Genomic DNA, 15279 nt, shown 5'->3' with positions numbered 1-15279 from the left:
AAAAATAAAACAAACCTTCGTGTGTATCTCGACATTTGGAGAATACGGCTTGCTGTTTCTGTAGCGATGATGCTAGCTCGTTTAGCTTTTGAGTCCGAAGTTGCCCTGTGTACTCGCCGTATTTCTCGGCGTGGGTCTCGTAGTGTCGTTTGATGTTGTACTCCTTTGCTACAGCCACTTGTTGAGAACAAATAAGACACACGGGTTTGCCTCCTACTTCCCAAAAGAAATACTTTTCTTTCCATCTATCCTGAAAGATGTGACCTTCAGTGTCGACCTTCCTCTTTTTTGATAACGACATCTCGATCAGCACTACCGGCGCTGCTGCAGCTGAGGCGGGCAGCAGCAACAGACCAACTGACGGATTCCACCGAAAATTTAAAAAAAATAAAATTAAAAAAATATATTCTCCCCTTATCACCCGCGGGCCGGATGTGACGTAAAGTCGGGCCGGGACCGGCCCGCGGGCCGTAACCCTGGCATCCCTGGTTTAAGGCAACGGGTTTCCACGAATTTTTCAAGTAAAGTCAACTAATTCGGGTTAAGGGTGTAGGCCACTGGCCAGCCTCGGCTTACATGCTCTGAGGATTCGCCGCACAACCTCCTCTTCTGCCATATCGTGACTCCACTTCATGAGTCCATCAGGCACTGATTGGGTGTCTGCACATTAGACCGGAGTTGCTCCTCAATCTCAGACTGGTAATCGGTGGGCATGAAAGCTTCTGTCATGGTTTTGTATTTGTATCTTAAGAAAATTGTGCCTTATAGACATAATGTGAAGTTTATATAGATCATCAAGGATCATGTGGTCGGAGTGATGCAACTATGAAAATATGTCATAGTGTAGAAACATGATCTACAACTTACCTAATAAACCAATAGTTCATCATATGGTATAAATGACGCCATGATGACGTCATATGAAATAGTTTCATTATTATTCTAATACAAAAAAAGTTAGTATTGACTGATTGGGGTATATAATTTATACAGCCAGGGTATGTTTCATCCTTCCAATGCTTCTCATTTGCTGTAGCAACCAGGAGCGGCCTTTACACCTCTTGTTGCTCATCACTGGCTAGTCACACAGTGCATAGTTAGGTCACAACAACCTGCCAGAAAAGAAGAGATTACGCTCCTTTTCCTATGACAATGCTTTTCTCTCTGAAGTCTGAATTTCGCTTTCCACTGCCATTGGTGTTCCATCATGTGTTAAAACATCTGCTACTACCACACTCCCCATGTGGTTCTGTTGGTTAATGCATCAAAGTCAGGATTCAGCACTACGGGTTTCAAGTCCTGGTTTGAACTTGAAGCAGCTGCGGAGGGAAAGATTTTATCAGCTCTAAAGTTACAGAAACTTAAAGGAAGATAACACTGGGTTGCAAAATGAATACTTACAACTGCAAAATGTATTTCTTAAGCGTGTCCTTTGTCATTATAATAGAAATCCTCGTACTACCTTGGCTGCCTCTGATTTTGTTCCGCTCTTTTTTTCTGTATTAAAAGGTCAGAAGTAACACAGTGAGTAGCTTAGAAAATAAATTATAATACACTTATTTGGAATAGGATTCAGGATATCAGCATGCATCAGGTCCAACTCTTCAACAGTCTTAATGAATGGCACATATAAGGGTTTATCAGCAGAGAACCTTTGAGAAACCCTCATCTGTGCTAAATAGTAGCAGTATACCTTCATAGAATATATTTTTATGTTTATGGTGGTCTGTGTATGTGAGTGTGTGTATGAGAAAGAGAGAGAGAGAGGGAAGGAGAGATAAATAATTTAGCTGAATCAATGTTCAATGGGATAGAGGCAGCAAGTTCAGGGCATCAAGGGCAGGGGTTAGAACACTCAGATATATCAAAGACATGGCCACAGAACTTATTTTCACTGCATTTGTTGATAACCTGTGTTCAATACCTACAGATCAAAAAGTGCAGAGAAAGTAAGTTCTGTGGCCATGGCTTTGATATAGCTTAGTTTTCTAAACCCTGCCCTTGATGCCCGGGAATTTGCTGCTGCCATGGAGTCTCAGTCGGTTACTCTTTGTCACACAGTTACCCAAAACACTCTTCTATGTGTGGGTTTAGAAATAATGTTAATTTCTATGTCAAATTGCAAAAGTAAAACGTCTGCAGTGAATAGTGAAAGCTCACGATTTATGTGGTTGCACTGTTCAGTTCAATCGACCAGCCATGACCTGACTGCCCAGTCCAGAATGACCCAATCTGGCCATTGTCAAATAAGAAGAAGTCAAATTGTGTTTGCTTTCACAATGCTAACAAGGGGGAAACACGCTGCCTTGACCATATGTGCCATTCTGTGTGGCAAAATATCTTCAAAATGTATGGTATGTTTGTTATAGGACTAGGAGGAAACAGGCAGATATGCTGTTGCCAAAGCTCGACCTCTGGCCCTGGCCTCTGTTTTTCGTTGCGTCATGTTGCCATGTCCTGGTTTCACTTTCACTGCGTTTTGCAATTTAATGCAGGCAAAGTGCCAGAAGGACCTGAATTTGGGGAATTGACTCCTGGCTATCAACTGAGCAAGAGCTTGACAAAAGACAACCAAATTTTCTTAAATATTATGAATTCATCCAAAATTGCGACAGCTGATAAGAGATAGATGCGCACTTATTATAGATTGTGAGCTTATTGTAGGCTAAATCCCATGTCACCCCTTCTCCCTACCCCTTGTTTTTCAAGGGTTATCTTGTCCTTTGAAATGGAGTGACAAGGGGTAGTGGTTGATCCTCCCCTATGAATTGGGACAGCCCTTCAAGAAGCCATCATTGTAATAACATTGTTGAGATCTTAAATCAACCAATGCAATTGCTTTCAGTTACTATATATAAATTATATAAATATTCAAATAACATCTATGCTAATGGAGCTAAATCAAATTACCAGGTAAATACTCAGGACATCATCCTGCTTTCACTCAGTATAATGGTAATGGCAATAATGGTACAGCACTATGACATTTGCCATTCATCCAATGAAAATTGAAAAGCTTGGATGCTCGGCATTATTACACGTATATATCAAAAGCTCACAGCTACAGGCTGCTACCAGTGGCTCTGTAGGCAACCCTGCCAGGATTAATTGTTATTAGAGGAGCAGTTAAGTTTAGTAACCTCGCTGCTATACGCTAGTTAAATTAAGTGTATGGTGTAGCTTCAAAGAGGGGGGGATGCAACATGAAATCATGTCAAAATACGGCATTATCATGCATAAATCAGCAATAACAATGTAACCTTACCATGCTAGCTACCAAGACATCAGCAGGTGTAACGGTAGCATTCATGAAAATGACCATAATACATTGACATTAAATTTTTATTTAAAATCCTTATTAATGAAGAAAATACTACATTTGTGAGTCTGTCTTGCCAATGAGGTCGCAAGGCCTTCTGGAACATTTTCATAACCCTTCGTTTGAAGTGTGCGTCTGAAAAATCTCAGTTTTGAGGGCTGTACAGCCCTAACACTTGCCCCTACCGCTTCATCCCACCCTACATGCAAACACCAAAGCGGAGTGGTTGGGCTTAGGGGCAGGGAGAAGTTGTGAAATGGGATTGAACCTTATTTTTTACACTGTAGTCTATTCTCTGTATATCGTACATGAGGCTGTATGAGGTAGAGATTACACACACTATTGGAAACATCCCAAAAAGTATGTTGAAATTAACATTTAGATTGTATATTGTATATAATGCTTTATATGGTATATTCTGATTGCACTTTCACATTGTATATCTTTCTTGAGGCCATCACTTTTTGTACATTATGCATGTATGGTGTGCCTCTGTGAATTCGCCCTTGTGGGATAATAAGGTTTACATTGACATTGACCTTAGACAGGTCAGGAGCATGTGATCGGCCCTCACTCCCCCATGTGCACTGCACGACACGAGAAGAGGCTGAAATTAGATCTGACTCCAAAAGGAGTTGTGCATCAGATCAAAACAAGCCCTAATCACGCCCTACTGAAGACATGTTCAGTGCTGTTGTTGGGACTACTTTGATCTTTAGTAGTTTCCAAAGATCCTGTATTGAAGGAAAATAAGAAAATAAATGGTGCCACCAAAAAATATTGCAAAGCCATGGAGAGGTTTTTCCATATGATTGATTTTGGTACCTCAGTCAAATATGTGTCATCCAACATTTATCTGTTTATCTTGTCAGAATATCTAAAAATAATGCTGCAAGTGCATTCTGTGTCAGGCCAAATATATTTTCTCTCTCCAAAAGTTCACTTTTATTGCTGTCCATTTGACTACACAGCGAGGATCAGTATAAATAATGAGGCAGTCTAATGTATGGAAAGCCAAGCAGGAGGCTCACTTCAAGAGAATTTGAAAGGGGATCAGTGTGAGACCTATTTCTCAGATTGATAAACGGCCCAAATAGCATCTGCAGCTGTCCAGGATATGCAGGCCAAACAAACAAGTTGAGAGAAAATAGAACAGATATTCATGAGCCTGTTGCACATGCAGACAAAAACAGAGGGAAAGACAGGAACACAAAGAGGAACACAGAGGAAAATCACGCAAAGAAGAGATAAATAAAGAAAGGCATGTTTGTGCTTTCATTCATTATTTCCTTTGTTTGTTCTTTCCTTGAATGATTCTGTTTCTGCATTATTATATATCAGTGGTGTTGTAACGAACAGAAAAGATGGGGTCATTGTTTTGTCTTCCCTCCTCTTTCCAAGGACAAAGGATAAAAGACAGACAGAGGGGAAGATGTTCTTTGTGGGAGAGATACATGTAGAATGTTGGCCAAAAGATGAAATATGTGCTGACATTATATTCTCATGTGGACGTGTTTATTGGAAGAGAAACGTGTTTCAATATCAGCAGCTCTTCGGGGCAATGTCACGATGTGGCTGCTCTTTGAATGATAACACACTCGTGTTGGCATGTTACCGCAGTGGAACTGAGTCCAAAATTTCCTGACCATGATGCCAGTGTTCATGTCCAGATTTCTGGAAGGATCCGTGAGGCTCAGAGACAAGGGAAAGAAATGGAGGTGATGGATAGGGTCACGGAATGCAAGATGTTGCATGCGTGTAGGGGTCTTATAGTAGGTCTTATAGGTAGAAGGCGGGCCCATTGGAGCATTTGTCCGAATGGCATTCCCACCCAGTTGGTGCTAAATGTCAAAATGATTGTAACAGTTTTATTTCTCTAAAAAGATTTATATTGAACTTACAGGAATGACAGGGAAATGAATCAGGAACACTCAAACTTTCACAATAACTACTTTTGTGCTGCCTTGAATCAAACTGCTGAACTCCCCTGGTCGCTCCAGTGGAGCTGCTCTCGGGCCAACATTAGAAGATTGTGGTTAGAGAAAGTTACTAAGCAGATGTAAGATGTAAAGCTGGGCTCTGCCATACACTTTCTTTGTCAGCCTTCACTATAAAGAATAGTTGGCATTCTTGGTGTAAAAAATGCTGATGTATACATTCACTTTGGATTTACTGCAACCCGAGCTGCTTGTGATTAAAGAAGCGTTTAACTGTAATAAGTGCAGTCTGGTTTTATAGGAAAATGTCAGTCTGCAGGATAGTTTTGTTGAAGAACTCTAAGAAGCTGTAATATAGCTTGATTTTCTATGTTGGCATGGATGGATCCTTGAACAGCTCTACCAGCACTGGCCCAAGAGCTGGAGAGGTCAGAGGGCCTCGAGACCAGAGCCTCTGAATAAGGTGACAAATGGAGCGACGCCTGCAAGCTAGTTCAGGCAGCCAACTTGAGCTGCGATGCTCCAATCATGTGACATACATCATGTGACATACTCTTGTTGTGCAATAATGCATTAAACGTGATACCATAAAATGGTGTGCCTTTCGGCATTCAATAAATTTGGTTATCAAAATAAAATATTGAATATTAATATAAAAAATATTAATATTAAATAATAATTTTAATTGATTAAAGTTGCCTCGGGGGACCACCCTTCAAAGGAAGGGAAAAGATAGCCAATTTATTGATTAAGTCTCATAAAAGTACTAACTACAAATTTGGAACTCTGATTAACAATTAAATTAATAATTATAACCAAAATTACCATATAGATAGTTAGCTAAGTTGAAGGATATAGAGTTCTTGACAGTGTAGAGGTTGGCAAAATTCACTTATGCAACATTAATAAAAAAACATTTGTGAAAGAAAAACCTTTATTATGAATATAATAAAGTATAAAAACACAAATTACTAACGGTGTACTTACTAAATAAAGATATGTATGTGAGTCAGTGTGCTTCCAAAATGGCGGTTGGCCACTCCGAAGATAACGGACTCCCCCCTTTGGAATGTTTACGACATGTGGCGGGGGTCAGAGAGATTGGTGCTGAGATATGTGTGTGTCTGTGTGTGTGTGAAATGCAAAGAAAGATTGTGAAGAGCATAACAAACTAACATTAACTTTCAAATAACTTATAACCAAAATATCACACCAACACAAATCAAACTTATAAACATCACACGGAATCGAATAAACAGTCTTTGCTTAGCCTAGTATAATTATTAAGCCCAGTTGTGTTACCCTTCCATGGAAAGGGAAAAGAGGTTGCTGTGCTGTTCGAAGTTCTGTGAAGTCGTCTTGCTGGTTTTGTGGCTCCTGCCTTTGTCGTTCTGTTGTGCGGTGCAGCAGTTTTGCTGTTTGAAGTTCTCCGGCAGGACATCGCGTCGCTGCTTGAAGGTTGGTAGAGCTTGGATTGGAGGAGGTTTCCCTCGCTCGGTGAGTGGAAAGCTACACCTCTTGCACAGACAGAGAGGTGGGTTGCGTTGAGTTGGCAAGCCAGACTTCTCCCCTCTGAGGGATCGTAGAAAGAGTAGATGTGAGCTGGAGAAGCCAGGCTTCTCCCCTCGGCGTTGCATGGAAAGAGAATGAAGAGGGGGAGACCTGGCCTTATATTAGCCCGGTGACCTCACAGGTCATGGGCCCAGAGTGACCAATAGTGGTTGACCCTTGTGTCTCCGGTCGGTTTTCACACCTCTGTGTGATGTTGAGGCACCCTGGGAGACGGAGTTCTGGAGGCTCTGGTTTTCTCCAGAACAAAGGACATGCGGCTTTAGGCTTTTGACTACACATGTAGGCCGAGCACAAGAACAATTCAAAGTGCTCACCGGCGTGAAACAGGGCTGCCTGCTTTCCCCTTTCCTCTTCCTTCTGTGCATTGACTGGATCATGGTACAATCAACCCACAATAAAAGGACTGGCATCCAGTGGAGTCTGACAGAACATCTGGAGGACCTCGACTTTGCGGATGACATCGCACTACTCTCCCATAGCCACCAACAGATGCAGGACAAATCCAAACTGCTAGGAAAAACTGCAGCTGGACTTGGACTCAAAATAAATGGACCAAAAACCAAAGTAATGCGGATAAACACCAAGAACATGGACCCAATAACCATCGGGGACCAGACGCTGGAAGATGTTGACAAATTCACCTACCTGGGAAGTGTGATAGCTGTTGATGGTGGGACAGAGGAGGACGTGAAGACAAGAATTGGGAAAGCAAGAACAACATTCAACATCTTAAACAAAATTTGGAAAAGCAAAAAAATCTCCCTCAAGACGAAGCTTCAAATCTTCAACTCCAACGTTAAAACCGTGCTGCTCTATGGCTCCGAAACCTGGAGAACCACCACTAACATCACGAACAAACTGCAAACCTTCATAAACCACTGCCTAAGACGCATCCTTGGAGTCTTCTGGCCAAACACAATTAGCAACATCAACCTGTGGGAATGCACAAAACAAGAAACAGTAGATATAGAGCTGGATTGGACACACACTACGAAGAAACACAACAGCAATAACAAAACAGGCACTGACATGGAACCCACAAGGCAAACGGGGTAGAGGACGACCCAAAAACACCTGGAGAAGGAGCACAGAGCTGGAATTCAAGAAGAAGGGGCTGACGTGGAAACAGCTGGAGAGGATGGCTCAAGACAGACGAGGGTGGAAACAATTCATCAATGGCCTATGTTCCGAAAGGAATATAAAGGCCAAATAGATAGTAGGCCGAGCTGTAGTTCACACATACCAGGTCCCAACACTCTCCACAAGTGAGGTATGTCACATGACATACCTCACTTGTATACACACCCAGCTTATCAGGTGGTCTATTTAAGCAAAGAGAAATTTCCCATAATCCCATTTGCTCGCACTGCTGCTGCAGTATCGCTACCAGTTGCTTCAGCCCCTCCACCACCCCAGCATCCACCTGTAGGCTCCGACAGGGGGTTACAAGTATTTGCTCATCACTCCCATCATTCCTATGTAATCATATGGGAGAGTGATTAAGTTGGAGCCTAGACGCCAAACACTAAACCTGTTCTACTGCTGCAATAAACGTTTGAACGTGAGTTGTCTTACTGAAATAATATTTTTGTTTGTAAATCACAGAGATCAGTTAAAAGACACAAAAAGTCCACGGAGAACTACAAAATGAAAACAAAATAAATATTGTGGGGATGGTGCACAGATGGGGGTTGGGGGCCTTTTACTTTTCTGTGAGCAGGGGCCTATTATTTCATCATCTGTCCATGGTCATATGTGTGATGTAACAATTTACTCAATCACATATGGATATGCCTGTCAGCAGGTCTTTTTTAACAGACCTCAACCCACCTCATAGGGCTGCGGTTCTGGACTAACTCTCTCTGGGTGAAGGCAGCAGCACATTCAGCTGACCAATCATCAGGCAGAAACATGGGTGACCGGTGAATGTGCCTACCTAACAACCAATAACTGATTCCCACTTGTTTATCTGGGTAAATCCTTATTTTCTTATGTTCTCATTGATTTAACATGAAATGTTTGGTTCAATTTACAAAAGTGAGTTAATTCTTTGGTCAGAGTCCTCTCTTAGGAAACAAACCACAAGACACAAACACTAAAGCAACAGTGTAGGAAATGGATTTATAGTAGCTGGACATCCCCATAACCAGCTAATTAACTTACTAACTACAGTTGTTCTGAGAGCACTCCTCATTCTGCTGAATTCCACAAAGGTAAAAACTAAGAGAACAGGGTTTAAAGAATAACTCTCTACAGAAACTCTCAGGGAGCTGCCAGATATCCGTCTCACAATAAAAGGGTTCTGACATCATAACAAAACTAAAGTGAAAACGCTCATGGAGCAGAGATTGATGGCAAATCATCACTAAATAAAAACATAATTATCTCTCTAGTGGTCTCTCTGTCTTTCACACAATACAAATACACAACACAACCATCAGGCACATACTCCCGCTCTGTCCCTTTTTTTTTTACCATCACGTCTGACATTAGTACCGAAAACTTTGACTGTCACATCAGGTGTGCCATCTAGTGCCGTTGGATGTCATTTTACAATTTTAAACCAAAACAAAATCATCCTCTAAACCAGGGCTCCAGACTAACTTTTTTACTAGGAGCACTTTAGCCCCTTACTGAAACTTTTAGGAGCGCAAGCAGAAAATTCAGGGGCACACCTTAAATCGACCTGCAACGCAATTATTCAAATTTCCCCCCATAAATAGAACAAAATGTAGGTGCACCACTTACGGCATACAACGCAACACATTCATTTTTGTTTCCATCTTAACTGTTTTACTGATAAATGTTTTGGTAAATAAATCGAAAATTTACAAAATAACAACCACAACAAAACAAATAAACATGGAACTTCTCTTACAGAAAGCCTCCTTCCCTCCCTTTAGAGCACATCCCCCTGAGGACCACTAGGGCCTGGCACCTCTGAAGGCCTACCCTTGTATTTGGGCCTTTTAGCGCTTTAGCTCTGACTGAACCTCATCTGTTCAGCCTCCCAGGCATCAACCTCCTCCAAGCTTGTTCCTCAAGACTGATTCTAATCAGGTCCTCCACTGTGTCCACATGCAGGGACCTTCTGACATGTAATCCTCTTCTGTGCTGAGAATCCTGTCACATATTATACTGAAATTAGCTATTCTGCACTTTTACTTTTGTTACTTAAAGTACATGTTGATTAGTGTTGGGTACTGCCACTGATTTCCCAAATCGATTTGATTACGATTCACAAGGTCTTGATTCGTCTCGATTTCTGATTGGATTTGATTCGATTGAATATCGATTCAGTTCGGGATATGTCAGTCTACAATACCAATTTTTCTTGGATATGAAATAAATTCTCAGAGAACTAAAGCTGTAAACTGTGCAAAGAAACCTCTTATGTGGTGCATTATTAAAAATATTATGGTAGGCGCGTCATGACAACAAATTTTGTTGGACAATATATTGTCCCAGAAATTATGTCATCGTTTTGAAACAATTTCATACCACTGAAAAAATAGTAATATTAGATCATAATCCTCCAAGTAAAGCCTTTCAAAGAGCAAATCTCCTTCAATTCTTAAGAATATTCAGTCTGACATTTCAATTAGAATTAAAAACTATTATAATATCCTCAATAAATAAACCATGAATAAAATAACCACACACACAACCAAAACAATAAATAAAATGGACTCTGGCTCTGTTAACACAAATTGCTCCTGAATAAATATTAAACATTTGTCTCAGGGTGTATGTAACAAGCTCGGTAAACCGGATGGGATGGTTATGATTTAGGTGACAAACTTACGGTCATGTATTTAGTTATTAATCAATTGTGTCGGATGATGAATCTGTGTCACTCTATTTGCTTAGAGTGACACAGTCCTGACTGTGCGCGTCACGTCTCATGTTGTACTGGAGCGAATCAAACAAACTCTAACTAAACTTCATGTACTGATCAGGTCCTAATAACTAGTGATGAGTGTTGTTGTTAATTAGTTAAAGAGAGAGCAGGTCAGCAGGAGAGTGGAGGGAGGAACCAGGAAACTACAGCTCGGTTCTGTTCTGATCAAAGTGTGTGAGTGAGTGGGGGCGGGGGCCCCGGGGCCTGTATGTGTGTGTGTATAGACTATATAGACTCCACCCCGCTCTCAGTCTGAAAAGGAGCACACACACAAAATGTTTCAATCGCTCCTGGTATTTCACTTGACAGCAATGATGATTTTAACAAAAAACGGGGGGCATATTTGCAAGTCGCAGTGGTGCGAGTAGTTTTAAAATGTACTTACACTGTCTCCAGAAACGCAAAATGTGACTATTTGGTCGCAGTCTGGAGCCCTGCTCTAAACCTTAATCAACTAACACTTTTAATCATAGACTGTACGTAAAGAAGGACACCATGTTTCCACCTCCTTCCACTGTACAAAAGTAAAATAAAGATTTCCTGGATACGGTGCCACTATCTTGTGCTGGTGACGTCATTTGGAGCCAGAGTCTACCCAGTAGTGATCATGGTGTGATCATCTTGTAGAGAGGTCCGAGTTATAAACAGGCTCGACCAACTACATAAAATCAAACTTATCTAAAGAAATGAGCACTTGAACATACATAAGTGGGATAAAAACGACATTAAATGACAGATGCCATGTTTGTAAAACCAATTTTTTTTATGTGTACCTTGACTTTGTAGTTTGGTTCATATCCCATCCACTAACATGGAGGAGGAATGGTTTATGACCTACACTGCAGGCAGCAACCAGGAGGGCATCAATGTGATTTGGCTTCACTTTTGAGGAGCTGTCATCCATCTTTATGTACAGTCTATACTTTTCTATACCAAATGTTAGGGTTTGTTTTTAGTTGGACCCCAAAGCAGAGACTGGAATCCAGATCGGAACTAAGGCAGAGTTTATTGAACAAAGAAGGCAGAGAAAGGCAGGCTGTGGAGGCAGGGTGCTGGCTGGCTGGAATTATCCACGAGAAGACACAGACACTGAACACCAGGAACGGGAAGGACACGGCACGGGAAAACAAAACGCAGACGAGCAGCAAGGCACACGGGGGTCTGGGAACACGCAGGGAAAAAACACGGATTAGTAACTTACAAACAAAAGGACTAGAGAACCGAGGGAATAACATGCAGATGCGCTACTGAACAAGACGGAATTATCTGGCAGCGTAGTGGAGTCAAGACCAGGCTTTTATTGAGAGGTGATGAGATGAATGAGAGCAGGTGTGCCTTGTCAGCTGCAGCGGGGAAGCCAGCCACACCCCCTGCCACACACACACACACACACACACACACGACCTGCAGGGGAACACTTCAGCTGTGTCCAAAATCACTCGATCACTCACTCCCTTACCCCTTCTTCACTTTAGGGTCTTTCATGTCTAGGACTACATACTGAGCTCATCAGCCAAAGAAAAAAAAAGTTTTGGACACATTTTCTCTGCACCAGTAATTACGTCATTGTCACAGGATTATGAAGTTAAAATGTTGTCAAAAAAATGTTTTGGTTTATTTGACACTTAGTATTAATACTTTTAGGTAAAACATACACTGAATGATCATCTCTAAATGTAGAAATAAACTTGTCTGCTTAGTTTGTGTTGTGATGCTGTGCTCTACTCGTATTTACATCACGACAGGTCTGGCTGCTCCTGCTTCCCTCTCTCTTCTCGTCTCTCCTAGGTTCAACATCAGTTGTACACAAATTTTCACGATGCATTGTGGGAAACAATAAGTGCACAATATAGGGTATAAAAATGTCACTAAACCTTTGGAAAGCACTCACTATGTAGTGGACTATTCAGTGATTAGTGAGTGATTTTGGAAACAGCCTTCCTGTCGTTCCATTTCCTGATCCCAATCATTGACACAAACTCACCTGCACTGTATTAGCTCTGCCCCCGGGGTTTTATGTAAACAAATCCCTCATTAACGCTGCTTTGTTTATTTCCCAGTTGCAAGGTTACTCATACATGCTCTCTCAGCGGACCTCTCCTGTGTGACCCTTGCTTGTTCTTTTGGTCTTTGGATTTTTGCCTGTTCCTTGCCTGTAAGTGTTTTGGACTGATTTTGTGTATTACTCAGACCTTGACTTTCTACCTATACCGTGGTCTCATGTGTGCTCTCTGAGATTGAGTCTGAAATCCCTGCCAGTGTCACAAAACCGCATGGTAAGGACTAACACATGCACTGCAATTTGAAAGTGCAAAGTTACGCCATGTATAAACAGACTGATGTATTTCTTTAGTGCAAGTCTTCGCCACAGATCATCACCCTGTGAGGATGAGTATTAGCCAGGGACATGTAGCGTTTTAAGATAAATCAATGGGAGTAAAAAAATCAAATTAGCAAGCTAGTTACAGATGATAAAATCTGCTGGTTCTCATTACAGTAAACTGATGGTTTTCTGTAAATGTAAAAAAAATTGTACGATTTCTTAGTGTGCATGTGAGGATGTGAAATGGATGTTATGGTGAAAACAAGAACAAACCTTGAACTACATAATGAGCCATGCATGTACAATAAACACTGTTATGGAACAAGACTATACATTCTATAAGTGGCTGACATCTGTGAAACTGTCTGTCTGATCGTATATATAGCATGTACATACACAGTATTTTAAATACATTCTTGTTGTAAACAATGCCATCTCCAAAATAAGACCAATCTACCATATCGCAGTAAGGCCCATGTAATTTATGGAAATGTACCCTTTTAAAAACACAGGAACTATCTGTCATGCCCCGCTCTGCTCCCGAGGTTATGTTTTCGTTTTGTCATTCATGCATTGTTTCTCGTTAAATTTTTTCCCCCTCAACTCTCATCTTGTTCCAGATACTTCACTTTCTGCCCTCGTGTGTTTCCCACCAGAGCGATCGTCTGCCCTGTCCTGATTAGATTCACCTCTGTCTGAACACTTCCCCTCAGATTGACCTCATCACACATTAACTACACCTCTCCTCTCTGCTTTGGCTGAACAGTCTGACATTAACAAACTTTTTGAAACTGCATCATGTAGCCTATTCATAATTGTTCATCACCACATAAAAAAAGGGAATCTATTTGGTGTCTCTTCTCTATTTTAATCATCTGATCATATTTTTCATCTTGTTGAGTGTCGTGTTTGTCTGTTGCATTTACTGGCAAGTCACAGTGTTTCTTCTCGCATCATATTAAGTACTTTATTTATGATTCTAACGATGTTGCTTGTAATTTGCAATGTTCTTCTGTGTGAGTGGCTAATCTCTTTCCTCCTTAGATATTTTTGTTTGTTTGTTTTACACCCATAACAACTGACTCAGATATTTTGATTCTCACATGCAGCCCCTCCTTTCAGGGGATTATGCGGAGTTCAGTGCATGTCTGAATTCAGTTTTAGAGGTCAGATAATGAAAAGATACTTTGGGTATGTTGAATTGCTTCGTAGAACAAGCTCTCGGATCTTTAAGTTCATTTTGTTCTTGCTCTTGTCAGCCAATTGAAACTGTTCTCTCATTCTGTGCCCTCTCTCTGTTCTCTGTGCCTTCTCTCTCATCTATCTGTATGGTCATTAGGAGTGTCATGCCTCAGAGTCGCAGCAGATTTCCTGATTCCTCATGCCGCAGTCAGCATATCACCATCTAATTTATCAACGTGTTAAGACATTTATTCGTGCACAGTTTTCAATGTTGCAATCTTGTATGCTCTGGCTGCATAGCATCAGGAGGAATAAAAATATCAGCAGATGAATAATATCTGTGATATTGTACTGTGGTAAAAAATATTGTTATAGACAGCAGAAGAACAGTGTGGTCTAATGAATACAATCATTCAGCCACTGAATACTTTGTTCTTTACTCTTTACATCACTCTCTCAGAGAGAGATCCGGAACATCGCACTTGAACTCTTTAAGACTGAGTGTTGTAATTAAAATAATTACAAGTCGCATGTTAGAAATGCCAAGAATGGAACCTCGTGGCACTTCGCACATTAGTGGGGCCAAGGATGAGGTGTTATTTCCAATGGAAACAGAGATTAGTCTATCTAAGGGATATGACTTGAACCATCTAAGGGCAGTTCCAGATATGCCGACGCATTGTGTTAGTCTATTGATCAGAATGTTATGATCAATGGTGTCAAATGCGGCACTGAGGTCAAGGAGCAGTAATACGGCATAATCACCAGCATCGGCAGACAATAATATATCAATAATAATAATTTTAAGGAGAGCGGTTTCCATACTGTGTCGTTTGTGGAATCCTGACTGTAATTTGTTAAAAATGTTATTATTCTCATTCACACAACTTTTCAGTCAGTATGTGAAGTGGCTAGAAGGGCAGCAGGAGCAGGGTTTATAAGTCTATTGATTCTTATAAAAAGGAATCTGGGATTATGGTGATTACTGGTGATTAATTTGGAGACATTAACATGCAGTTCGGTCTTTTTCTGTTTTTCTGCACTG

The sequence above is a fragment of the Hippoglossus stenolepis genome, chromosome 1, assembly GCF_022539355.2.
Source record: "Hippoglossus stenolepis isolate QCI-W04-F060 chromosome 1, HSTE1.2, whole genome shotgun sequence".
In the NCBI taxonomy this organism is placed as follows: Eukaryota; Metazoa; Chordata; class Actinopteri; order Pleuronectiformes; family Pleuronectidae; genus Hippoglossus; species Hippoglossus stenolepis.
The sequence above is the reverse complement of the archived record's forward strand: the minus strand, read 5'-3'. Positions refer to the sequence as shown.